The sequence below is a fragment of the Ovis aries genome, chromosome 10 (genome assembly GCF_016772045.2).
Source record: "Ovis aries strain OAR_USU_Benz2616 breed Rambouillet chromosome 10, ARS-UI_Ramb_v3.0, whole genome shotgun sequence".
Taxonomy (NCBI): Eukaryota; Metazoa; Chordata; class Mammalia; order Artiodactyla; family Bovidae; genus Ovis; species Ovis aries.
The window spans coordinates 73,594,265-73,612,323 of NC_056063.1; positions in this window are offsets into that span (position 1 = coordinate 73,594,265).

Genomic DNA, 18,059 nt, shown 5'->3' on the forward strand with positions numbered 1-18,059 from the left:
ACTGTCCATAAGGACTTCCTTGCTTCTGGATAAGCAGTATACTAATTCTTCACATGTTTTCTGATGTGTAGAAAACACAACAGGTGGCTCCATTTGCCAGTGGGCACCCCTTGGCCAATGGTCAGTGTCCAAAGTCCTGTTCACCGGTGCCCCAGTTTTTCAGACCAACAGGAAATGTTTTAAATCCCTATCCTTATTTTCAACCCCCAGCAAAAAGGGGTCTCGTCTCTTTTCTTGCCTGACAGCCATTCTAATCAAGGACCACATGGCCTTGTGGTGCTGTGAGCTGATTAAACTCCCACCTAACCTAGAAGTTTTAGTGGCAGGGGTACAGTTTGGGGCAGATACCTGTTCTTCCTGTTTCTCGGCTCTTAACATTTCCTCCAAAAACTTAGTAGGCCTATTTTTTACCTCTCTGTAGAAGAAGGGATAATCAATCATCGATTCCTCTAAAACCAGTAAGGGCGAATGCTTCAAATGTAAGTCAACAGCCACTGGGCCCCAGAGCAACAAAAGAAGGCAATGGTCCATTCACAGTCTACAAACGAACAGGGCACTGGAAGTGGGACTGTCCCCAAGGGGAAGGGGGATCCTGCTCCCGATGCTAGTTGACTGAGGCAGCCTGGAGAATCTGGCCACCCCTCCTGCCGCCTCTGAGATGTCTGTCTCCATCAGGGAGCCCCAGGTGGTCCTTGATGTGGCAGGTAAGAAAACCATTTTTTTAACTGATACTGGAGCCACTTACCCTGTCTTGATTTCTCACGCTGGGCCTCTTTCCTCCAAAAGCTGCCCTGTGACTGGTGTTGAGTGAAAGCCTCACACCTGTTTCTTCACGGGGTTGTTTACTTGTCAACTTGAACAGGGTTAGCTCTCACATACCTTTTTTTTTAGTTTTTTTTAAAAATTAATTTATTTTTTGAATTGAAGGATAATTGCCTTACAGAATTCTGTTTTCTGTCAAACGTCAACATGAATCAGCTGTAGATTACACATATGTCCCCTCCCTCTTGAAACTCCCTCCCATCTCCCTCCTCCATCCCACCCCTCTAGGTTGATACAGAGCCCCTCTTTGAGTTCCCTGAGATATAAGCAAATTCCCATTGGCTATCTGTTTTACGTATGGTAATGGAAGTTTCCATGTTACTCTCTCCATACATCTCACCCTCTCCTTTCCTCTCCCCATGTCCATAAGTCTGTTCTCTATGTCTGTTTCTCCACTGCTGCCCTGCAAATAAATTCATTGCTACCGTCTTTCTAGATTCCCTATATATGCATCAGTATATAATATTTATCTTTCTCTTTCTGACTTACTTCACTCTGTATAATAGGCTCTAGGTTCATCTGCCTCATTAGGACTGACTCAAATGCATTCTTTTTTATGGCTGAGTAATACTCCATTGTGTATATGTACCACAGCTTCTTTATCCATTCATCCACTGATGGACACCTAGGTTGCTTCCATGTTCTAGCTATTGTAAACTGTGCTGCAGTGAACACTGGGGTACATGCGTCTTTTTCAGTCTGGGTTTCCTCAGTGTATATGCCTAGGAGTGGGATTGCTGGGTCATATGGTGGTTTTATTCCTAGTTTTTTAAGGGATCTCCATACCGTCAACTTGAACAGCATTTGCCTTTTTAATTGTGCCTAAGTGTCCTATTCCCCTCTGGGGAGAGACCCTCTGGGTTCCCTTGGAGCCATATTATGGTTAGGAGGCCTGTAGCAGCCCATTTTCTTGGCTCTAAGACAAATCAACTGGAAGAACAAGGACCTGTTCTCAGCCATATTTTACATGCGGTAAACCCTGCAGTTTGGAACAAAGGGATCCCTGGGAAGGCTATAAATGTTCAAATTAGCCTGTATTTCTACAACCTGTACCAATTAGCCTTCAGCCAGCGGTCACTTATCCTAATAAGAGACAGTACCCCATAAAGTTGGAAGCAAAAAAATGGTTTGCAACCCCTCAGAGATAAATTCCTAAAACATGGCCTCTTAGTGTCCTGCTGGTCTCCATGCAATACCCCTATTCTGCCAGTTGTTAAGCCAAATGGGGAATACAGGCTGGTACAAGACCTTACAGTAGAAAATGAGGCAGCAATCCCTATACATCCCCTTGCAGCCAATTCTTATAATATGTTAGTCCAGATTCCTGGAGATGTCAAGTGGTTTACTGTGCTTGACCTCAAGGATGCCTGCTATTCCATCCCGGTTCATCTCTCATTTCAGTATCTGTTTGCCTTCGAGTGAACTGGCCCCTAGTTGGCTAAATGCAACAGTTTATCTGGACAGTATCGACACAGGGATTTGGGGACAGCCCACACTTGTTCTCCCAGGCCCTAGGAAAAGAGCTAAGCGAAATATATCTACAAGAAGGGGCCATTCTTTAGTATGTAGACGACATATTAATATGTGGTCCCACCAGTGGAGGCCTCAGATCAGAATATCACTGAAGTCCCTAACTTCCTTGGGGCCTAAGGCCAAAAAAACAGAAATCTCAAAGCAACAAATATGTGGGATATATTATAAACCCTGGAGGAAGACTGTTATCTCCAAATAGAAAATGAGCTATATTAGGTCTAGGTGCCTCAAGGACAGAAAAAAAAATCTTGGTACTTTCTTAGGCATCACAGGATTTTTCAGAATTTGGGTTCCAGGATTCAAGATGATTAAAGTATTTTGGATATAAGCTCTCTGCCATTGAAAATAAGTATCTTCTAGTTGTGGGTTGCATTTGCCTTTTCACTGTAAATGATGTCTTTAGATGAGAGATTTTCAAGTTATTGATCTTTGCCTTTCTAACTGGTGCTCTTATGTGTACTGTTAAATCTTTGCCTATCTCAGGATCATGAAAATATTCCCCATATTATCTTTTAGAAGTTTTATTATTTAATCTGTCACAACTGTCAGTTTTCAAACTACCTGAAATTGACTAATTGACTTTTGAACGGTGTCTGTATGAGTTAAACTGATTTGGATAATACTCGGGAGTGCAGGACATCCGAAGGTGAAAGTCATAAATGTGCTCAGTCTCTCAGTCATGTCTGACTCTTTGCAATCCCATGGACTGCAGCCCGCCAGAATCCTCTGTCCATGGGATTCTCCAGGCAAGAATACTGGAGGGGGTTGCCATTTCCTCCTCCAGGGGATCTTCCTAGTGCAGGCAGTAAACTCAGGTTTCCTGTGTCTCCTGCATTTCAGGCAGATTCTTTACCCACTGAGCCATCAGGAAGCCTCCAGAAGTCCTAAATAATCATGTAGAAAGACTATGCCAATAGATACCAAGACATGTTCAATTTATGTCAAGAAAAAATCTCTTAATATGATGGTTTGGTATCATGTTGACCAACTAAATACATGATATTTTGACATTTTGACTGAAATGGTTCAGTTGCCAATTTGGCACTGCAAAAACATAGCAAAAGGACTGAACATTAGACTCAGTTTAGAAGAAGAGAGTGATCTTGCTTTGGTTTTAGACCCAGACACAAGTACTCCCAAGATTCACCTGTTAATAAAATTGAGCTTGATTTCCTTAGTCACTTCTTATTATGGTTATAAATTCATCATTTTCCTGGCAGGGGCCTGAATTGAGGCTATTAAGTTTCCTCTAGCTCTGATATTCAATGACTCCCTGCCTCTCTGCAATTCCCGGCAAACCAGCTGATTAATACAAAAATTAAAATATAAATAGGTTTAAAATGACCACAGCCCACAACAGATAATTTTAGATTTTGTGAAGGAAGCAAGATTATTTTTTAGGGTCCTTCCAGCTCTAAGACTTGATATGTATACGTGTATGCACACACATGCACACACATACACACACACATATAGCACATTTTTCTGTGCATAGGCATACATGAATATAATATTGCTGCTGCTGCTGCTGCTGCTACTGCTGCTCAGTCACTTCAGTCATGTCTGACTCTGTGCAACCCCATAGACGGCAGCACACCAGGCTCCTCCATCCCTGGGATTCTCCAGGCAAGAACACTGGAGTGGGTTGCCATAACCTTAAGAATTCACTTATTAACAATGATAAAACTTTCTGTGAAAAAGCTAGGTTGCTTTCCTATTTAGTCAACCTTCCCATTGCTAAAGTAATCTAACATTTACTAAAAACTAGGGCAACCATCTTTAATTCTATTACTCAGACATTACCAATTTTGTCATATTAGGGAATATTTCTTTGTAATTTTTTTCAAAATGTTTAATGGATAAACATGTTTAATGGAAAATTTTTCTATAAATACCATTTTCTACCTGCCACCAAATTTTATAAAAATTGGGAGATAACAGTGGGATGGCTTAAAATTACAGGTCTTGAACATACTTGGGATTTACATTGTTAGAGTCTGGGGGCAGGGTGGAGCTTGTTAAAGATTTATGTTTAGAGATTTTTGGTCCAAAGAAATTGATGCGAGCCCAAAAGGAAGTGATGTGACTACGAATTGGATGAGTCAGTCCGGAGGAATTAGAGAGGCCATGGACCAGGCAACCAAAAGTGTCTTCAGACACAGGCCCCCAAATCAAAGTTGTGAGTGGAAGTGACAGCACTTGGAACCCAGCAACTTGTGGGAAATTCATATAACAACTTAGAAGCAGAGGGGATTTATTTAAGTCAATGACTATGGAGGCTTCTCCTGAGAGTCTTTAGGTTACATGGGCAACTGCTCTGTGCAGAATCGCCAGATTAGTTAAAATACTACCAACAGTCTATATTTAATACTTATTAGTTCCTTCTCATGACTGAATCACCCTGATGGCACTCTTAATACCAGTTATTTATCAAATGAAGTGTCCTAAGTATTAAGGAATAGACTTGGAAAGGAGAGACTTTCACTCTCTCCATCCCTAACCCCAACCTTCTATTCTTGCTCCCGAAGTAGCCGACTTTGACAACAGTGTCAGGGGTTCCCAGGGTGGAAGTTAGATGGGCTTTTCCTGACTTATCCTTCTTAGGCAATGTTTAAGACCCTTTCTGCTCATTGTTAGGCTTGAAGTTTATGTGGGGCATCTTTGCAACCATCTCGGGCTGGTAACATCATGGGAATAAATAAGCTATGCATCGTGTATTAGTGTTCTCCATAAACAGAACCAATAGGAGACGTGTGCATGTGTATAAGAGGATGATTAGAAAGTATTGGCTCATGCAATCACAGAAGCTGAACTTGTGGGAACTCTGCCATCGGCAAGCCAGAGACCAAGGGAGATCAGTGATACAGTCCAAAGGAAGGCCCACAAACCAGAGAGCTGAGGGTGCAGATTCCAGATGAAATCTGAAGATCTGACACCAGCCACCAGGTCTGCCATCCTCACTGCAGTTGGGACAGGCTGAGGTCATGGGCAAGTGACTGTATCTCTCAGTCCTTCCATCTGCTCTGGAAACTGGCGATAACAGTAGCACCCATCTCACAGGGCCATCATGAGCACTAAATGAATTAGTAGATGTGCTGGCCTTGTGGTAATTGTTTGGTAAATATTAGTGAGCCTTAATTTTGACTCAACCTCTATTATTCACTTAGAGACATAGTTATCGACTGATAGTAAAGATCTTTCCCATTGATCAAAAAGAAGTTACTGCTGATTCATTGAAAGCTTTAATGTAAACATATATGTTATTTGAACTCTAGTTAATATGACCTTTGCAACCATTTGGTTCAGTCAGTTCAGTCGCTCAGTCATGTCCAAGTCTTTGCGACCCCATGGACTGCAGCACACCAGGCTTCCCTGTCCATCACCACCTCCTGGAGCTTACTCAAACTCACGTCCATCACATCAATGATGCCATCCAACCATCTCATTGTCTGTTGTCCCCTTCTCCTCCGGCCTTCAATCTTTCCCAGCATCAGGGTCTTTTCAAATGAGTTGGTTCTTCGCATCAGGTGGCTAAAGTATTGGAGTTTTAGCTTCAACATCATCCTTCCAATTAATATTTCCTTGAGGATGGACTGGTTGGATCTCCTTATGGGCAAGGGACTCTCAAGACTCTTTTCCAACACCACAGTTCAAAAGCATCAATTCTTCAGTGCTCAGCTTTCTTTATAGTCCATCTCTCACATCCATACATGACTACTGGAAAAACCATAGCTTTGACTAGATGGACCTTTGTTGGCAAAGTAATGTCTCTGATTTTTAATATGCTGTTTAGGTTGGTCATAGCTTTTCTTCCAAGGAGCCAGTGTCTTTTAATTTCATGGCTGCAGTCACCATCTGCTGTGATTTTGGAGCCCAAGAAAATGAAGTCTCTCACTATTTCCACTGTTTCCCCATCTATTTGCCATGAAGTGATGGGACTGCATGCCATGATCTTAGTTTTCTGAAAGTTGAGCTTTAAACCAACTTTTTCACTCTCCTCTTTTACTTTCATCAGGAAGCTCTTTAGTTTTCTGCCATAAGGGTGGTGCCATCTGCATATCTGAGGTTACTGGTATTTCTCCCGAAATCTTGGTTAGAGAAACCCTAATACAGCCCTGAACACCTGTATTGTTTTCAGTCCCAGGTTTGCAAGAGAAGATCATGCAAGAGGCTTTTTGTTTAAACAATAATGATAACTAAGAAAAAAAGGAAAATTCACTCAAAATATTTATAATTAATATAAATTTGTTGATAATATAATTAATAAGTCATAATATTTTAGTACATAGGAGTACAGGCTTCTTTATATATAAGTCATAGTCTTGATAATCAAGGTTTGCTGCTGCAACAAACCAACCCTTAAATCTAAGAGGCTTAAAATAGTAATCATTTGTGTCTTAATCCTTTCAAGTTCAATATGGATTAGGCAGCCTTTTGCCATCTCATACCACCTTCTGGAACACGTGGCCTCCAGTGTAAAACTTGAGAGAAGAATAACGGATGGAGAAGCTAATTTTCTTGAATATCCAGTTATCTCGAAGACTAATTTTCTTGGGTATTCAGTTAACTTGAGCTGTGTGTTACATTGCATGTGAAAAACAATATATTTATAGAAATTATTTGAGGCATACAGTAAAGGTACTTCATGCCAGAAAGAAGCAAAGTTGCTTTTACCTTTTCCAGGGGCCTGGTGGAGACGGCAATGGCAACCCACTCCTGTGCTCTTGCCTGGAGGATCCCATGGGCAGAGGAGCCTGGTGGGCTGCGGTCCATGGGGTCACGAAGAGTCAGACATGACTGAGCGACTTCACTTTCACTTTTCACTTTCATGCATTGGAGAAGGAAATGGCAACCCACTCCAGTGATCTTGCCTGGAGAATCCCAGGGACAGAGGAGCCTGGTAGGCTGCCATCTATGGGGTCGCACAGAGTCGGGCACGACTGAAGCGACTTAGCAGCAGCAGCAGCAGAGGTCACTATAATTTCATGACATCCTTAAACGAAATTCAAGACTTTGTATCACCCGTGTAGCCAAAGGATTTGAAGCCAGTATGCAGTTCCTCTGTGAAATTTGCCACTTTGATTTGCCATCACCCATGCATGTATGGCCATCTGGAGCCTCAGAGGTCATTCTGGGGAGACAGAAGAGGAAGTTGGTTGCAGAGTCTCCTATGGCGTGACCCGTTTTGTGCAGACCCCCTGGGATATCTTTTCCATCTCTTCCAATTTAGAATCCCATCAAAAATAAGATTCTAGGATACTGGTGTTGTCAAATCACCAAGGCAAGAATCTTCCATGCTTACTTAACTTTGGGGGTACTTATTAATGTAGCCTGTATTTAGAACTTTCAATAATATACTTTAAAAGTTCATCCAATATTTTTTAGTTCTTTTCATAGCCAAAAGCACTATGAAACATTTCTTTTACCCTCCTAGTGTTAAATAAACAAATCTTGATAGATTGGGGAGTAAAAGTTGCATTTGCAAGAATTTTAAAGCTAGAAGACTTAAAATACATGTGCTGCCCACTGTGGATCACTTGATATCCTACCCCTGGTCAGAACCTCTCCTTCCTCATTTTCTACCATGCCTCCACCCCCATTACAGATATGTACAAATATGCTTATTTTATGCTGTTATTCCTCTGGGGGAAAATGTCTGAGAAGGGCTGTCCTATTTTATTTCTATTACGTCTCCTGGATCTATTCTGTTTGCCTTTTGTATTTTCCCTACAGTCATTACTTTTGGGCTTTGTTTTTTGTTTCTTGCTCTGGAAGGGTTTTTTGAGCTGTTTATCTAATTTCTCGATTTACTATTCATCCTGTTCTTAGGTCTGCCACTATCCTTGTCACTTTTAGTACAACCATTTCCCTCTGAAAGTAATCTTCCCTGCTCTCAATTTTTTCTTTTTTCATTTATATAATATCTCAGGGAATCATATTAAGAACAGAAATTAGATTTTAGAAAAGCAAAATCTCCTGGATTTTGCTTGGTGCAAAACGTGTTTCATCACAGATTGTTTCCTCTTGACAACTCAGATGCATGCCCTTCTTTTGAACTGCAGTAGTTTTTTTCTTGTACAATATTTTCTTTGTTTTCCTATCCTTTCAGATGCTTACGTACATCCAGTATGCAGAGCTCAAATAAGCCTTCTTGGAAATGAATACATATTGAGTATATTGAATATGTATTCATATGTTCAAATCTTTTCATCCTTGAAAAAGGGGGGAGATCTGTCTATCTATCTATCACCTATCTTCTTGCCTAGATACAGTTTCATCTCCCTGCAGAAAAACTGTTCAGTAGAGAATTCCACTGTTTGTTGAAAAGTTTCTTGTCTGTGTTTGCCATTGCCCAGCTCTTGCTAGAAACCCCTGTGACTCAAAGAGCACATACTTTATTCTCATGATCTCTGGGGTTGTGAAAACAGGTTTCTTCCCCCAAACTACCAAGCCAGTTTTGCTCACTCTGAACATTTCTGATAATGTCTCACAAAGCCCATTGCTAAAGGTATTTCTTCTGCTCACCTCACCCAAGTTCTCTCTTAAGTGTTGCTTTTTCTCTCCTTCCCCTTTGGGAAGCCCAGGATAATCTCTTCTGTGTCTTCAGGTTTTCACACAATGCAGGAAGGGTTAAGGGCTTTTGCTTTCCGTTCTTCAAGAATTCCTTAGGCATGAAAATATTAAGGGCTTTGCTATGGGTTCAAAGTTGGAGAACCAAAATATGCAGGCCGCAAAATACAACTCAGCTCAATAAAGACATTTTGCTTTAAAGTATCCGATTACCAAAATACAGCCAGTAGAGGAGAAGGCAATGGCAACCCACTCCAGTGCTCTTGCCTGGAAAACCCCATGGGCAGAGGAGCCTGGTGGGCTGCAGTCCATGGGGTCGCTACAAGTCGGACATGACTGAGCGAATTCACTTTCACTTTTCACTTTCATGCATTGGAAAAGGAAATGGCAACCCACTCCAGTGTTCTTGCCTGGAGAATCCCAGGGACGGGGGAGCCTGGTGGGCTGCCGTCTATGGGGTCGCACAGAGTCAGACATGACTGAAGAGACTTAGCAGCAGCAGCAGCAGAGGTCATGTTTTATTTTCCTTGGTTCCAAAATCACTGTGGATGGTGACTGTAGCCATGAAATTAAAAGATGTTTCCTCCTTGGAAGGAAAGCTCTGACAAACCTAGACAGCTTATTAAAAAGCAGAGACATTACTTCCCGAACAAAGGTCCATATAGTCAAAGCTATGGTTTTTCCAGTTAACAAGTATTGATGTCAGAGTTGCACCGTAAAGAAGACTGGGCACCAAAGAATTGATGCTTTTGAATTGTGGTGCTGGAGGAGACTCTTGAGAGTCCCTTGGACTGCAAGGAGATCCAACCAGCCCATCCTAAAGGAGATCAGTCCTGGGTGTTCATTGGAAGGTTGGTTGCTGAAGCTCCAGTACTTTGGCCACCTTATGCAAAGAGTCAACTCATTGGAAAAGACCCTTATTCTGCGAAAAATTGAAGGCAAAAGGAGAAGAGAATGGCAGAGGAGGAGATAGTTAGATAAGCAACACTGCCTCAAGGGACATGAATTTGAGCAAACTCCGGGAGATAGTGAAGGACAGAGAAACCTGTTGTGCTACAGTCCATGGGGTCACAAAGAGTCAGACACAACTTAGTGATTGAACAACAACAACAAGAGGTCACGTTTAAGAACATATTTCTTGAAAGAAAAAAGGAAATAAAAGAATCATTACGAAAGACACACTCTTTCCTTTCAGAAAGCTCTTAGACCAATATTGGATCTGATGAATATTTTATTTAGATGTTGGAAGAAATCAAAGCAAATGAGCACATAGTTATTTTTCAGCTATATGTACTCAGTATGGTGAAGAAAATACTTTCATCAAATGTATCAAGTTTGCCTATCACTGTGATGACATTTGATTGACATCATCAGCCACTCTTTTTTTTTTTTTTTCCAATCAACCATTCTTAAATGGTCAAGGATATGAGTTTTGCTCACTGCATGGGTGTTTAAATTGTGACAAAATAATAAGATCAGGTGATTGTATTGAAGGTCTGGGATCACCTCTATATTTTTAGCCATTGCAGTGGGAACTTGGGAAGATTCAAAGTGCAATAGTGAATTAAATTTTTCATGTGGCTGTGCTGTCACCATTAAGAGTTATAAAAGATAAAAAGATTATTGGAGAAAGACAATATTGGGCAATATCAACAGATGCCTACCTGCTCCTTAATTGCTGGGTTAGAACTCTCAATTATATACAATGGCATCATGCTTACCCCATATTGAAGTTAATATGAGAAATCTTCCTAAAGAATTCTTTGAACATTGGTGGAGATAGCTTTGTTGTTGTTGTTTAGTCACTGAGCTGTGTGTAACTCTTTGTGACCCCCATGGACTGTAGCCCGCCAGGCTCCTCTGTCCATGTGATTTTCCAGGCAAGAATACTGGAATAGTTTGCCATTTCCTTCACCAGGGAATCTTTCTGACCCGGGGATTGAACCTACATTTCCTGTATTGCAGGCAAATTCTTTATGACTGACTCACTGGAGAAGCCCACAGAGAGAGTTTAGGATGTGCCCATAGAATCACAAAAGGCCACAGATGCTTCAGTCTTAATACCATGGCCAAATCTAGGGTGACCCATTTGTGAGACAGAACGGGAAAGGTGAAGCTGGTTGGAAATTGAGGCCATTCAATCAGCTATGGCAAGCCATCTCAGATAGCTTTACCAAGTAGAGATGAACCATTGAGATGGTAAGCCACTACACTATTGTCAATAGTAGCCTGCCACTTTTGGCTTTTTTATGTATAGTTGAAAAGCATAAGAAGCTCAGTTTCCCACATGGATAATTGGTAACTACCAATTCAACCTTGTAGATCGGAAAAATCTTGAACATTCAGCACAGCTGCTGGTCCCCAATGCATGATTTGGATACATATGTACCTGAAATATGTACCTGAAATACCCCCAATCCAAATTTTGAACTAAAAGTGTGAATCAGCAGCAGCATTTAAGTAACTACTATAATCACCAACTGCATAATGACAAAACATAATGGGGTGGGTTTGTTGTTCAGTTGCTCAGTTGTGTCTGACTCTTTGCGACCCCATGGACTGCAGCATGCCAGGCTTCCTGTCCTTCACCATCTCCCAGAGCTTGCTCAAACTGATGTCCATCCAGTCGGTGATGCCGTCCAACCATCTCATCCTCTGTCAACACCTTCAATCTTTCCCAGCATCAGGATCTTTTCCAGTGAGTCAGCTCTTTGCATCAGGTGGCCAAAGAATTGCAGCTCCAGTTTCAGCAACAGTCCTTCCAGTGAATGTTCAGGACTGATCTCCTTCAGAATGGACTGGTTGGATCTCCTTGCAGTCCAAGGGACTCTCAAGAGTCTTCTCCAACACCACAGTTCAAAAGCATCGATTCTTTGCTGCCCGGCTTTCTTGAGGTCCAACTCTCACATCCATACATGACTACTGGAAAAACCATAGCTTTGACTAGATGAACCTTTGTTGGCAAAGTAATGTCTCTGCTTTTTAATATGCTGTCTAGGTTTGCCATTGCTTTTCTTCCAAGGAACAAGCATCTTTTAATTTCATGGCTGCAGTCACCATCTGCAGTGATTTTGGAGCCTCAAAAAAATAAAGTCTCTCACAGTTTCCATTGCTTCCCCATCTATTTGCCATGAGGTGATGGGACCAGGTGACATGATGTTTGTTTTTTGAATGTTGAGTCTTAGGCCAGCTTTTTCGCTCTCCTCTTTCACCTTCATCAAGAGGCTTTTTAGTTCCTCTTCACTTTCTGCCATAAGAGTGGTGTCATCTGCATTTCTGAGGTTATTGATGTTCCTCCTGGCAATCTTTCTTCCAGCTTGTGCTTCATCCAGCCCAGCATTTCTCATGATGTACTCTGCATAGAAGTTAAATAAGCAGGGTGATAATATACAGCCTTGACATACTTCTTTCCCAGCTTGGAACCAGTCCATTGTTCCATGTCCAGTTCTAACTGTTGCTTCTTGACCTGCACACAGGCTTCTCAGGAAGCAGGTAAGGTGGTCTGATAGTCCCATCTCTTTAAGAATGTTCCACAGTTTTTTGTAATCCACCCAGCCAAAGGCTTTAGCGTAGTCAATGAAGCAGAATTACAGGTTTTTCTATTGCTTCATTGAAGCAGAATGGGGTGGGATGAACATTTATTTATTATTAGTGTTATCAGTGAATAACACTAATAGCTGCCTTTTACTGAATGCTTTATAAGAGCTGAACACTAGGATATTCATGCAATATTTTTTCCTCATTTAAGCCTCAAAACAACCTCATGATTAACTTTACAGAATAGGAGAATGAGGCTTTTAAAAGATTAGAAAATTTACCTTAGATCATACAGTGAGCCATCAACGTGAGGATATGAACCTACTCTTTTCTGATTCTAATGGGATCCTTTTCAATTCAACCATGTTGCCTCATGCACAGACATTCGGTGTAAGGACATCTTTTGCTGCAGTGTATTTACATTTAAGTTTTCTATTTCTTCACCTCAAGGTGGATGTTTAAAAAGGGTAAAAGGCTGCGCATAAGAATGTTTCTGGAGTGTCATAGTCTATCATATTTACCTTTTAAAGTAAAGATAAGTTAAAGTCACATTGTGTTTAAGGAAAACATTGAGCTTGTTTTGCTTTAACATGTGCAATGAATCTGTAATAATTTCGAAGATGTAAGAACTGATGAGTGCTTTGAGTTTTAAGTGTTGACAAAGTTACCTTTTTGAGCAAGACAACTGTTTCAATATTTACCTTCCAACAACTCAAACTGTGCTGCAGGAGAAAATAAATCAATGGGAGACATGCTCCAACTCTGATCCGGCAGCCATGGAGCCATGGAGAAGAGAAACTCTTCAGGATCAAGTGCTGTAGTAGAAGCATTTCATACTGTCTTATGAGATCCTATAAATTTTTAGCCATTTTGTGAGCAGTTGTTAGATAGAGCCATTATTAAAAATCACATTTTATATTATTAAAATTTGTGCATGCTAAGTCACTTCAGTCGTTTCCAATTCTTGGCGACCCTATGGAGCATAAACCACCAAGCTCCTCCGTCCATGGGATTCTCCAGGCAAGAATACTAGAGTGGGTTGTCATGCCCTCCTCCAGGGGCTCTTCTCTACCCCAGGATGCAACCTGCGTCTCTTATGTCTCCTGCATTTGCAGGTGAGTTCTTTACCACTAGTGCCACCTGGGAAGCAAGTATTACAATTAAATTATATTAAAAACAAAGGTGATATACTGTAAAGCAATTATCCTTTAATTGAACATAAATAAATTTTAAAAAGCAAAGGTGATACTCATTATGATTTTATTACATCTAATTGTTTTATAGTTGCTAATAATAACTATTATTATTGATGGTCTTCCAGTTATTTCTACTCTGTCTGGTGGAAATATATAATGTTCAGTTACTGCATCTCTTGTTACAACTCTGCATTTAGCAACATCTCAACAGTAGTCTGAAACTGACCACGGTAGGAATGCTTACTCCAAACAAACTGGCAAAACCTACATATCAAACTTGATTTATTGCTTTGCTGATTACTTGGACAGGGTTTGGCAAACTATGGCCAGTAAGTCAATTTCAGCCTATGATTTGTTTTTATAAAGTATTGCTGGAAAACAGCCAGGCAGAATTTGTTTATGTGTTGTCTATAACTACTTTTATACAATGGCAGAGTTGAATCATTTCAAGAGTGACCATCTGGACTGCAAAGCCTAAAATATTACCTAAATTTATCTTTACTTAAAAGGTAGATATGATAGATTATGACATTATGTGAAATTGTTATGCACAACGTTTTAACTCTTTACAGAAAAATTTTGCCAACCTGTGATCTAGATTTGAGAAACTAATGGAGAAAATGATACAGGTGAAGCATGCAGTCATTACATTGTGAGTAGCAAAAAAAACTTACAGAAATATTCTTCTAGCAGTCAAAGACTATTGTGCAATTCAGAATACAAAGCATTGCTCATAATTGACAAATGAGTGAAGTCCCCATATAGGCAGGGCTGAAGTTGAAAGAAGGTTTTTTTTGTTTTTTTTTTTTTAGTTTTTTATTTTTTAAATTTTTTTTTTAATTTTAAAATCTTTAATTCTTACATGCGTTCCCAAACATGAACCCCCCTCCCACCTCCCTCCCCACAACATCTCTCTGGGTCATCCCCATGCACCAGCCCCAAGCATGCTGCATCCTGCGTCAGACATGGACTGGCGATTCAATTCTTACATGATAGTATACATGTTAGAATTCCCATTCTCCCAAATCATCCCACCCTCTCCCTCTCCCTCTGAGTCCAAAAGTCCGTTATACACATCTGTGACTTTTTTCCTGTCTTGCATACAGGGTCGTCATTGCCATCTTCCTAAATTCCATATATATGTGTTAGTATACTGTATTGGTGTTTTTCTGAAAGAAGTTTCATTTTAGTGAACATAATTTGTCTGAGGCTAAGAAATAGTAGGCTATATAACATATTTGAAAATAATAAATGTATCAGGAAATGAATTAGCAGATTGAGATGTAACTGTCAAATCAGGACTGAATTGCGATAATAGGTTGGTGTGGGTGCAAGAGCTTGGCAAATATCAGGAATTCCCTGGTGGTCCAGTGGTTAGAACTCTGCTTCCACTGCAGAGGGTATGGGTGCCATTCCTGGTCAGGGAACTAAGATTCTGCATGCTGTGTGGCCAAAAAAATAAAGTTTTGGCAACAATGGAGAAAGCATTCCATGAGAATCAGTTGACTATATAATGTAAAATACTTTTTATTGTACATTTTATAATTAAATTGTGTGTTACAAATGATTAATATCAGTAAAATTTATAATAGTGTGTATATATATATATATATATATATATATACATGTATGTACATATGCCTATGATTTGTTCCAGAGAACTGATTGCTAAACATTGACCAATGCACCACCAATCAGGCTCTAAGGAGTATGTAACTGCTGCCCCAGTGATCTTAGGAGACCCAGCTCATTACTAGCGATTTCCCCTGTAGACCGAACCGAGCATATGAAAGTTGGACAGTAGACGGTAATAAACTAAACAGGAGTAGAATTGAACAGGGCAGGAGACAAGTCCTGGTCCCCAGTGAGTCATAAGCATCCTATCCTTCAGAGCTACATCCCAGTGAAGGAGCTACACACAAGTTAATTACCTACAGTGATTAACCTACCCTGAGACCAGAGGTGAGGATGGCTGGGAATCAGGTGTTTGGTACCTGTGTGGATTAGGAAATGAAAAATGCTGTTACAAACAGCTCCAGAAGCTCAGTGACTCTCAGAGTTCTATTTCTCCCTCGTCTCACAGTCCACTGGGGTTTGAGATCTGGAGGAATAGGCGAAATTCAAGCAGAAACCCAGACTCCTTCTGCTGAATGGCTCCACCATCTGTGGGGGCCTCTGAGTCCTCATGGGATGTCCTGTACCAGGTTGGCCCACAAGGAGAGCTCATGGAGGTTTTGGCAGGTGGTTTTCTGGGCTAGATATGCAAGCGGTATGTGTCATTTCCAGTCCACATTTTCTAGCCAGAATTCAGTTGGCAGGGGCTACAGGGGATAGCTGGCCTTCCCACAAGCCCAGGAGGAAAATGAAATGGGAATTTGTGCACACTTTGTCTTCCTCTGCCACTACTTTCCTCTTTTTCTTCTTTGCCTAAAAAGTCCCAGTGACGTTAGGACATTCCCTCTTTTAAAGTGCATACCATTGTTGTTCAGTCACGAAGTCGTGTCCCTCTGTTTGCAATCCCATGCCAGAACGCTCTGTCGTCTGTCTCCCAGAGTTTGCTCAGACTCATGTCCATTGAGTCAGTGATGCTATTTAACCATATGATCCTGTCGTCCCCTTCTCCTTTTGCCTTTAATCTTTCCCAGCATCAGGGTCTTTTCCAATGAGTCGGCTCTTTGCGTCAGGTGGCCAAAGCATTGGAGCTTCAGCCTCAGTCCTTCCAATGAGTATTCAAGGTTGATTTCCTTTGGGATTGACTGGTTTGATCTCCTTGCTGTCCAAGGGACCCTCAAGAGTCTTTTCCAGCACCACAATTGGAAAGCATCAATTCTTTGGCACTCAGCCTTCTTCAAGGTCCAGCTCTCACATCTGTACATGACTCCTGGAAAAACCATAGCTTTGACTATGTATGGACTTTTGTCAGCAAACTGATGTCTCTGCTTTTCAGAATGCTGTCTGGGTTTGTCACAGCATGCCAGTGAGAATATTTTGTTTTATTGAACTACATGGTAAACCAGAAATGATGTGGGTAAACTAACTGATAGCCATCCATTGAAGACAAGCAGGCTTTCAGATGGTCTCCAGGTTTTCCAGCATAAGCATAGTGCTAGAAAACTGCGGGAGGGATGAGATTGGAGGCTAAAAGGATTTTTATGGTTCTGACAGCATTGCTTTCCTACTTGAATTTTACAACATAATTACTCAGAGAACTTGGCCAGTTAATGCGTACATATTTAGGTCAGTGCCTTCCTTTACATCATAGCAATCTCCTGATTTTTTTTTTTTTTTCAAAACTTTATGTGAGGGAAAGTAGGAGATAAAAAGACATGTTAGGAGAAGTATATCAAATATGGAAAATACTAAGGAGCTGTTCAAAAACAGACACCTTAAAAACCACAACTGCATTGTTACAACTGCAAAGATAAATGTTCAGCCACATGAACTATGGGTAATGTGCTCATATGTGTGTATTGTGAGTCTGCGTGTTGTGGGTGTGTGAGTGGCTGCGGAGCTGTATTTCTGGAGCCTGACTGTAAGGACAACACAGTAGGCATGTGCTCCTGGAGCAACATCAAACGGGCAGCCCTCCCCATCCCAAGTCGGGGGCCAATGGTGACATGTACGTGAGGGAGGTGCTTCCACATGCCTCTTCCCATCTGCTTCCTGGGCTTTGTGAACAGAATGGAATGCTGAGAGGCATGGCAAAGCCAGGGCCACTGCTGTCAGTTGGCCCAAGGTCACCTGCTCTCACGGTGTCTGGCACAACCCAGGTCATCTACACTTTGACAAGAGCAGCCGCTCCGGCCAGCCCACTATGGGAGCTGCACACGCAATACTTCTCAAGAGTCTCTGTCCTCAGTAAAGCAGCGAGGCCATGAAAAGATGGAGGCGGTTGAGAAGCCGTGAACCGGAGTGTCAGGAACAGCTAGCAGGCAACGAGGGTCTCCTCTTTCTTGGCTGCAGGAAGCCTCCCACCTGTGGAGGGAGCTTGCCTGCGCGCCCCTTCTGGGTCTCTCCTGGTGCCATCTGCCATCTGTCACGCGGAGTATTCTGGGAGAGGCCTCCTATCCCTGTAACCTGCAGAGGAATGACAGATGAATGAGGGGGTGGGGAGCACACATGCCCCCCACTGTCTGAGTGGGCTCCTGTGACGGCAAAGGAAGCCAGGCTCACTGCCCTTGGAGCAGCGTGCTTTAGAAAGAATACGCTTCCGGCACCAAGAGTCGAGGGGTTCTATCTTCTCTCCTGTTTCTGTTCATCTTCTATCTTTTTTCCACACCTGCCAGGCTCCTCTGTCCATGGGATTTCCAAGGAAAGAATACTGGAGTGGGTTGCCATTTCCTTCTCCAGGGGATCTTCCCCACCCAGGGATCGAACCCAGGTCTACCTGCCTTGCAACCG